This window comes from Xenopus laevis, chromosome 6S, assembly GCF_017654675.1.
Source record: "Xenopus laevis strain J_2021 chromosome 6S, Xenopus_laevis_v10.1, whole genome shotgun sequence".
Taxonomy (NCBI): Eukaryota; Metazoa; Chordata; class Amphibia; order Anura; family Pipidae; genus Xenopus; species Xenopus laevis.
The window spans coordinates 43,502,693-43,513,780 of NC_054382.1; the positions used below are offsets into that span (position 1 = coordinate 43,502,693).

An 11,088-nucleotide genomic window follows, 5' to 3' on the forward strand; every position below is an offset into this window, starting at 1 on the left:
ATAGATAATATAGTATCTATAGAGTGTGAATAGATGGAATGGAAATATTATATCTGTTAGAGTTTGTATAAGATGAATATATATGCTATAGAGTGTATAAAATGAATGAATATATATCTGTAGAGTGTATATAGATGAATATATAAGCTGGTAGAGTATATAGATGGGATATGGAATTATATATTTGTAGAGTGTATATAGATGATGAATAAATATCTGTAGAGTGTATTACAGATGATGAATATATATCTGTTGAGTGGATATAGATGAATAATAATCTGTAGAGTGGGATATAGATTGAAATATATCTATAGAGTGTGTATAGATGGAAATGAATATATATCTGTAGACTGGTATATAATCGATGAATATATATCTGTAGACCTGCTATATAGATGAATAATATAGTATATATATATCTATAGAGTGTTGATATAGATGAATATATATCTATAGAGTGTGAATAGATGGATGAATATATATCTGTAGAGTGTTATAGATGAATATATATCTCTAGAGTGTATAAAGTGGAATGAATATATAATTGTAGAGTGATATAGATGAATATATAGCTGTAGAGTGTATATACGATGGATGAATATATATTTTGTAGAGTGTATATAGGATGGCTGGAATAAATATCTGTAGAGTTGTATACAGATGGATGAAATATATAATCTAGTGTTGAGTGGATATAGATGATATATATCTGTAGAGTGGATATATATGTATGCAATTATATGATGGATGAATATATATCTGTAGAGTGTATATAAAGATGATGGATATATATCTAAGAGTGTATATAGAGGGATGAATATATATTCTATAGAGTGTATTAGATGAATGAATAAATATCTGTAGAGTGTATATAGATGGCTGAATATATATCTGTAGTGTGTCTATAGAGTGGATGAATATATATTCTGTAGAGTGTAATAGAGGATGATATATATCTGTAGACTGTATATAGATGGATGAATATATATCTTGTAGACTGTATAATAGATGAATATATATATCTATAGAGTGTATATAGATGAATAATATATCTTAGAGTGTGTATAGATGGATGAATATATATCTGTGAGTGGTATAATAGATGGATGAATATATATCTATAGATGTATATAAGAATGGTTGAATATATATCTGTGAGTGTATAGATGAAATGAATATATGATCTGTAGAGTATATATAAATGAAATATATACCTGTAAAGTGTATATGATGAATGAATATATATCTGTAGAGTGTATATAGATGAATATATATCTATAGAGTGTAAATAATGAATATATATCTTGTATAGTGGTATATAGATTGGATTGAATATATATCTGATAGAGTGTAATATAGATGGTGAATATGATATCTGTAGAGTTGTATATAGATGAATGAATATATATCTGTAGTGATATACGTGAATGAATATATATCTGTAGCAGTGTATATGATGGATGAATATATATCTGTAGAGTGTTCTGTAGAGTGTATAGTAGATAGATGATATATATCTTGTTAGAGTGTATATAGATGGAATGATTTAATATATCTGTAGAGTGTATATAGATTGAAATAATATATCTGTAGAGTGATATAAATGGATGAAATATATATCTGTGAATGTATTAGATGGATGAATATATATATATGTAGAGAGTATATAAATGGATGAATATATATCTGTAGAGTGCATATAGATGAATGAGTATATATCTGTAGTGTATATAGATGGATGAATATATATCTGTAGAGTGTATATAGATAAATATTTATCTATAGAGTGTATATACAGTAGATAGATGAATATATATCTGTAGAGTGTATATAGATAAATATTTATCTATAGAGTGTATATACAGTGATAGATGAATATATATCTGGTAGAGTGTATAATAGTAAATATTTATCTATAGGTTATATCAGTAAGATAGATGAATATATTATACTGTAGAGTGTAATATAGATGGATAATATAGTATTGTAGACTGTATATAGATGGATTGAATATATATCGTAAGTGTAATTAGATGAATATATATCTATGAGAGTGTATATAGATGGATGACATATATAGCTGTAGAGTGGGATATATGATGAATTATATGCTGTAGAGTGTAATATAGATGAATATATATCTATAGAGTGTGTACATAGATGGATGATATATATCTGTAGAGTGGTATATAGATGGATGATATATATCTGTAGAGTGTATATAGATGGATGAATATATATCTGTAGAGTATATATAGATGGATGAATATATATCTGTAGAGTGTATATAGATGGATGAATATATATCTGTAGAGTGTATATAAATGGATGAATTTATATCTGTAGAGTGTATATAGATGGATGGAATATATATCGGTAAGTATATATAGATGAATATATATGTATAGAGTGTATATAGATGGATGAATATATATCTGTAGCGTGTATATAGATGGATGAATATATATCTGTAGAGTGTATATAGATGGATGAATATATATCTGTAGAGTGTATATAAATGGATGAATATATATCTGTAGAGTGTATATAGATGGGTGAATATATATATCTATATGTAGAGTGTCTATACGTGGATGGATATATATCTGTAGAGTGTATATAGATGGATGAATATATATCGGTAGAGTGTATATAGATGAATATATATTTGTAGAGTGTATATAGATGAATATATATCTAGAGTGTATATAGATGAATGAATATATATCTGTAGAGTGTATATAGATGGATGAATATATATCTGTAGAGTGTATATAGATGAATATATAGCTGTAGAGTGTATATAGATGGATGAATATATATTTGTAGAGTGTATATAGATGGATGAATATATATCTGTAGAGTGTATATAGATGAATATATATTTGTAGAGTGTATATAGATGAATATATATCTAGAGTGTATATAGATGAATGAATATATATTTGTAGAGTGTATATAGATGAATATATATCTAGAGTGTATATAGATGGATGAATATATATCTGTAGAGTGTATATAGATGGATGAATATATATCTGTAGAGTGTATATAGATGGATGAATATATATCTGTAGAGTATATATAGATGGATGAATATATATCTGTAGAGTGTATATAGATGGATGAATATATATCTGTAGAGTGTATATAAATGGATGAATTTATATCTGTAGAGTGTATATAGATGGATGAATATATATCGGTAGAGTATATATAGATGAATATATATGTATAGAGTGTATATAGATGGATGAATATATATCTGTAGCGTGTATATAGATGGATGAATATATATCTGTAGAGTGTATATAGATGGATGAATATATATCTGTAGAGTGTATATAAATGGATGAATATATATCTGTAGAGTGTATATAGATGGGTGAATATATATATATATATATATATATATATATATATATATATATATATATATATATATATATATATCTATATGTAGAGTGTCTATACGTGGATGGATATATATCTGTAGAGTGTATATAGATGGATGAATATATATCGGTAGAGTGTATATAGATGAATATATATTTGTAGAGTGTATATAGATGAATATATATCTAGAGTGTATATAGATGAATGAATATATATCTGTAGAGTGTATATAGATGGATGAATATATATCTGTAGAGTGTATATAGATGAATATATAGCTGTAGAGTGTATATAGATGGATGAATATATATTTGTAGAGTGTATATAGATGGATGAATATATATCTGTAGAGTGTATATAGATGAATATATATCTTAAGAGTGTATATAGATGAATGAATATATATTTGTAGAGTGTATATAGATGGATGAATATATATCTGTAGAGTGTATATAGATGAATATATATTTGTAGAGTGTATATAGATGAATATATATCTAGAGTGTATATAGATGAATGAATATATAGCTGTAGAGTGTATATAGATGGATGAATATATATTTGTAGAGTGTATATAGATGGATGAATATATATCTGTAGAGTGTATATAGATGAATATATATCTATAGAGTGTATATAGATGGATGAATATATATATCTGTAGAGTGTATATAAATGGATGAATATATATCTGTAGAGTGTATATAGATGGGTGAATATATATATATATATATATATATATATATCTATATGTAGAGTGTCTATACGTGGATGGATATATATCTGTAGAGTGGATATAGATGGATGAATATATATCTGTAGAGTGTATATAGATGAATATATATCTGTAGAGTGTATATAGATGAATATATATGTATAGAATATATATAGATGGATGAATATATATCTATAGAGTGTATATAGATGGATGGATATATATCTGTAGAGTGTATATAGATGGATGAATATATATATCTGTAGAGTGTATATAGATGGATGAATATATATCTGTAGAGTGTATATAGATGAATATATATCTATAGAGTGTATATAGATGGATGAATATATATCTGTAGAGTGGATATAGATGGATATATATCTGTAGACCGTATATAGATGAATATATATCTATAGAGTGTGTATAGATGGATGAATATATATCTGTAGAGTGTATATAGATGGATGAATATATATCTGTAGAGTGTATATAGATGAATGAATATATATCTGTAGAGTGTATATAGATGGATGAATATATATATGTAGAGTGTATATAGATGAATATATATCTGTAGAGTGTATATATAGATGAATATATATCTGTAGAGTGGATATAGATGAATATATATGTATAGAATATATATAGATGGATGAATATATATCTATAGAGTGTATATAGATGGATGGATATATATCTGTAGAGTGTATATAGAGTAATATATAGCTGTAGAGTGTATATAGATGGAGGAATATATATTTGTAGAGCGTATATAGATGGATGAATATATATCTGTAGAGTGTATACAGATGGATGAATATATATCTGTTGAGTGGATATAGATGAATATATATCTGTAGAGTGGATATAGATGAATATATATGTATAGAATATATATAGATGGATGAATATATATCTGTAGAGTGTATACAAGAAATGGAGTGCGGGTTCCTTCAATAAATATATATATATATATATAGATATATATATATATATATATATATATATATATATATATATTTTTTTTTTTTTTTTTTTTTTAAACACTTTATTTACAATAATACCAATACAAATCAAGAACCATACAGTTCAACAATAATGAATACAAATCAACGACCATATACATATATATAGTGACAATCCAATTACAGAGGACACAAAGGGAATCCTTACCCTTTGTTTGTTGCTAGGGGTCACATCCTCAGAGGTCGACCATACACGCCCACTACCTAACTTTACAACAAAGACCTCTTTGGGTGACCATGCCATCCCCTGCAAAGGAATCCACCGCTTTGGGGACACCTTAACTAGAATAAAGCCCAAACCATCAAGATACAACTCTGCTTTAAAAACCTTATGTATTTAAACACCTTATTTACAATAATACCAATAAAAATCAATAACCATACAGTTCAACAATAATCAATAGAAATCAATGACTATATACATATCTGTAGTGACAATCCAATTACTGAGGACCCCAAGGGAATCAAAACCCTTTATATTGCTAAGGGTCACATCTTCAGAGGTCCATCATACCCGCCCTCTACCTAACCTCACATGAAGGACCTCTTTGGGTGAGCATGCCATCTTCTGCAAAGGGACCCATCCCCTTGGCTTGGGGAACTAGAATTTCATTTGTCTATCTATACAAAGCAATTGTCCAATACACTAAGCACAAAAACATGAAAATGAAACACTATAACTTATGAATAACAAGAAATTAATACATAGAGAATACATATTCTAAAACAAACACCTAACTAACAAAACACAGATATATTGAAACACCTTATCTATCTAAAATAAAATCCAAACCATAACAACATAACCCTGGATTTAAAGCCCTCATCTATTAAAATGTTTTTTATTTAAAACACATTAAAATGTAAGAATATAAATTCTCAATAATAATATATGTATGGGATAAAAAATATCAGCTTTCTAAAACGGCAGCTAAGGTTTTCTAAAAATGATTTACATTGTTTTCATCCGCTCCTTTCCATCGTTTTTGACTATGGTTTAAGGGCTTGAGCCCAAATTAGGCATTGAAAAAATTTGTTTGCCAGGCTATTTTACACCGTTCACTCACCTGCTAAATATGGCAGCTCTGTGGCAGTTATAAACTGTCACTAGATTTTGCATAATGGACAGCACCACTCACGATTCTCTTTTTCTTTAAAAAGCCTTTATTCAGCCATGGGCTCTGACCCCAAACAATTCGGCAACGTTTCAGACCGCCATCGGTCTTTTGTCAAGCCATCGGTCTTTTGTCAAAATGCCCATGTGGGCTAGCTTACGTTGGACAAACCACACGGAGCGCAAAAGAACGCATAAGAGAACACAAGACCGCTATCAATACAAAAAAGAGTGATCAAGCAGTTGCAAATCATTTCCTTGTTGCAAGCCATGGGGTACAACAATTAAAATATCAAATAATAGACAGTGTACCTAAATTACAGAGAGGTGGAGATCAAGTAAAACTATTACTCAAAAAAGAAGCTAGATGGATCAGAAAATTGGAAACTTTAGCTCCCCATGGCCTCAACAGGGAATATGATTTAAGCATGATTTATCGTTAATTTATTTTTAAAGGAGTAATTTTTAATCTGTAGGTGGCTTGACAAAAGACCGATGGCGGTCTGAAACGTTGCCGAATTGTTTGGGGTCAGAGCCTATGGCTGAATAAAGGCTTTTTAAAGAAAAAGAGAATCATGAGTGGTGCTGTCCATTATACAAGTATTTGGCTAACAAATTTTGAGTGGAAACTGTTGGACCTGCATCAGCGTGAAACAGCTTGAAAGGCACAGGTGCTGACTGGATCACTTTGTGAACTAGATTTTGCATACAAAATCCCATAAAAACAATGCATGGACATATATAGCAGCATACATAATTGAAAATGTGCCTATTTGCTGGGTTTTCCCATACCAAAAATTTTCCCTGATAAATTTAATTTTTTTTTTATTGAACATGTGTAACAGAACCTAGACTCTACTCCAATAACAAAGATATGTATGGTTTATATGATTTATGTATGTAGTTAATCAAACTAACCCTCCTATTCACTGACAAATTAAATCTTGGTCCAGAAAATCGAAAATCTATTCTCAAAACATGTGTTTTCAAAACAAACGCTGCTGCAAAATCACATTACACAATATAGTTAATTAAGAAGAAGCAAAAAAACATTTTACCAAATGCATAAAATCAGCTTTTTAAAAATAAAACTTACTTGCTTCACACCCCTACCCATTCATATCTTCTAAAGGTTTGTAAAATATCTTGTTCTTCTCTTTACAAAACGTTATTTTATTTCCTTCCTTTTCCATCTCTTTTAGCAAGATTTGAGGCCATGGGCCCAAATTAGCTAAAACAATTTTGTTTGCGAGGAATCTCTCTTACACTGTTCACTCACCTACTCAATATGGCAGCTCTGTGGCAGTTATAAACTGTCACTAGACTTTGCATACAACATCCCATTATAACAACGCATGGACATATGTACCAGCATACATAATTGAAAATGTGCCAATTTGCTGGATTTTCACAATATACAATAAAGTTAATTAATAAGAAGCAAAAATATGACCAAATGCAAAAAAAATCAGCTATTTTAAAATTGCAACTTACTTGCTTCACACGCCTGCCCATTCATATCTTCTAGAGGTTTGAAAAATATCTTGCTCTTCTCACAAAACCTTTTATTTCCATTCTTTTCCATCTCTTTTAGCAAGGTTTGAGGCCATGGGCCCAAAATAGCTAAAACAATTTTGTTTGCGAGGAGTCTCTCTTACACCGTTCACTCACCTACTCAATATGGCAGCTCTGTGGCAGTTATAAACTGTCACTAGACTTTGCATACAACATCCCATGATAACAAAGCATGGACATATGTACCAGCATACATAATTGAAAATGTGCCAATTTGCTGGATTTTCACAATACACAATAAAGTTAATTAATAAGAAGCAAAAAAAATACCAAATGCAAAAAAAAATCTGCTTTTTAAAATTGCAACTTACTTGCTTCACACCCCTGCCCATTCATATCTTCTAGAGGTTTGCAAAATATCTTGCTCTTCTCACAAAACCTTGTATTTCCTTTCTTTTCCATCTCTTTTAGCAAGGTTTGAGGCCATGGGCCCAAATTAGCTAAAACAATTTTGTTTGCGAGGAGTCTCTCTTACACTGTTCACTCACCTACTCAATATGGCAGCTCTGTGGCAGTTATAAACTGTCACTAGACTTTGCATACAACATCCCATGATAACAACTCATGGACATATGTACCAGCATACATAATTGAAAATGTGCCAATTTGCTGGATTTTCACAATACACAATAAAGTTAATTAATAAGAAGCAAAAAAAATACCAAATGCAAAAAAAAATCTGCTTTTTAAAATTGCAACTTACTTGCTTCACACCTCTGCCCATTCATATCTTCTAGAGGTTTGCAAAATATCTTGCTCTTCTCACAAAACCTTTTATTTCCATTCTTTTCCATCTCTTTAAGCAAGGTTTGAGGCCATGGGCCCAAAATAGCTAAAACAATTTTGTTTGCGAGGAGTCTCTCTTACACCGTTCACTCACCTACTCAATATGGCAGCTCTGTGGCAGTTATAAACTGTCACTAGACTTTGCATACAACATGCCATGATAACAACGCATGGACATATGTACCAGCATACATAATTAAAAATGTTCCTATTTGCTGGATTCCCACATTTCTCTGACAAATTTAATGGTGTAACAGCAAGAACTCTATGGTTTATACGCTGTACATATTTAGTTAATCAAACAACCCTTCTGCTAAATCAAGATTTACGGTAGAAAATGGAAAAAAAACTATTCTCAAAGCATATGTGGTCAAAAGAGTGCCACAAACTCACAATAGAGTTAATTAACAAGATTTAAAAACAAACAAAAAAAAAATCACCATATGCATGAAATCAGCATTTAAAATTGTATCTTACCTGCTTCCCTCTCCTGCCTGCTCGTCTGCTTTCATGATTTTTTTTTACAGAGACCTCTCTTTTCTACCCAGTGTTTTCCCCTTGTTCCCTACCTTTGTCATCTTCTCTCTTTCCTCTCCGTTTTCCAATTTTTGTTGTGTCAGATCCAAAACTGCTGAGGAAATCACCTGTTCTTCGGCTGATCGGCTCACCTAACTGACAGAAAAACGGCAGTTATCTGGGTCATGTGACCATGTGATCATGGCTGTGTGTTTCTCTAGAGTTGTAATACTTGCATATTTCTTTTAAGCAGTAGGTTAAAAAGCCACGGCTCACACTCCTGGCATCTCAGCAGAAAGTCTCTTAGTATATACATTTTAGCCCTGGGTCTAGAGTTGTGTTTCCCTCAGGCTTCCCCCTTCCTGCAGCTCACACCATATTGACTAATAATAATAATACATTTGCACATACATTATTAAACACTTCAGATATTGTTCAGCAATAAAGACAATTTGGCCCCACGATCTTTGGCCACTTCACAACTCCCGGCTACACTCCCTGACAGCCAGCCTGTTACTTTATAATCCTGGTATAGCTTTATGGGAATGACAGAATATTTGACATGAATCTTTCAGGGGGTTAAAAAAATATCCACTGATGGTTGTCATGCCAACCCCCCTTTCCAGCACCTCACGGTACAGTTTAGGTTTGTGGAATAAAAGGTGATCATTCACAGACAATTCTCAGGGGCGGTGAGCAGACACTGACAGGACAGCAATACAGGTCGCTGGCCTCAGATAACACGACCCAAATTTGAAGTATAAAAGGGACGGGAGAGACGGAGGAAGAAGTGGTGACGATACGGGGGGCGGGGTTAGCTGGCCCGGGGGTGTGAGGTGAGCCTGGAACTAACTTTTCACAGAGTCCTCTGGGGAAGTAGTGAGGCCACTGCCAGTGTCTGCATCTATTGCCGATACCCTACCAGGCTAACTCAGCGCAACAAGTGCAATTAGTGAAATAATTAAGTGCTACTTCCTGTCATTCGGCGCGATGGGACATTTGCACATGTTCCTCAGCTACTCGGCTCCTGGAGATGGATGTAGGCAGCCGCATCACGTTTTCCTCACAACTCAATGGCGTAAGAGATGCAAAAGCAGCAGCGTGACGTGCAGTTACTTTCTAATCACTGCTTTGCCATTACATTTCGCACGTGCTGAGATTACAGCCTGAGCTAATACCGGTCTCCCTTAGTTACACCTATACCATAGAGTTTGACAGCGGGACAGGAGTCTTTTATGTCAATAACAGTAGAGTCCTGGCGTGTAAACACGTACTCCAGCTTCTGATTGGACAGAGATAAGGGACTAGTACCCTGAATTCTCATTGGCTACCCGCAGTGAATCCAGCAAGTGTCTGAGTGTGGCTGCTGCACCAGGTAACGGCACAGGTTCCTGCCCCAGCGCTGACACGAATTCCCCGGCACTGAAAAAATGGCCAGAATGACCAAAGGTCTGTTTTACAACACAGAAACCTGTACTGTAGCCCTTAAATAGCAATTCGCTGTTAGAGCTCTGTGTATGAGGTCCCTCTCCCGTTCAGACACGCAAGTTAAGAAGCGACAGGAGACACTACTACATTGCCATATTCTGCCCTATTTTCAATTTCACTTGTCCTCCAGGCAAATGTTAATGGCCCCTTTAAATGTTCTCCCTGTACAAAACAAGTCCTGCTCTTGACTCCCAGTTGTGATGAATAGAGAGCGTTAAAAACAATTGGCCTTTACAGCTCCGTGAAACATTTGTATGTCTCTGTTGTGTTCAAACACTATTCTGTACAGCAGGCGCAAGTTCACAGCAGTGCCTGTGCTTGTACGAGTATGTCAGGCTTCAGTTAACTATTACTAACCACGTCTAGTGCGCAATATTTTTCTGTCACGTGATTAGACCAATAAAGTAGCGGGAGGCTTGAAAATTCCAGCCAGCTGTGCCGGCAAACCACCTCCCCATATTTGCTTAAAA

At 32.5% G+C, this 11,088-nt stretch overlaps 1 protein-coding gene across 1 annotated transcript in view; it reads right to left on the bottom strand.

Moving 5' to 3' along the window:
- abhd5.S (abhydrolase domain containing 5 S homeolog) overlaps positions 1-10,916 on the bottom strand; it is a 69,140-nt gene extending 58,224 nt beyond the window's left edge. Inside the window, exon 1 of the mRNA XM_018269308.2 lies at positions 9,184-10,916. The gene's annotated coding sequence lies outside the window, so the exon portion shown is untranslated. The remainder of the gene's footprint in view (positions 1-9,183) is intronic.
- Positions 10,917-11,088: the final 172 nt, after the last annotated feature.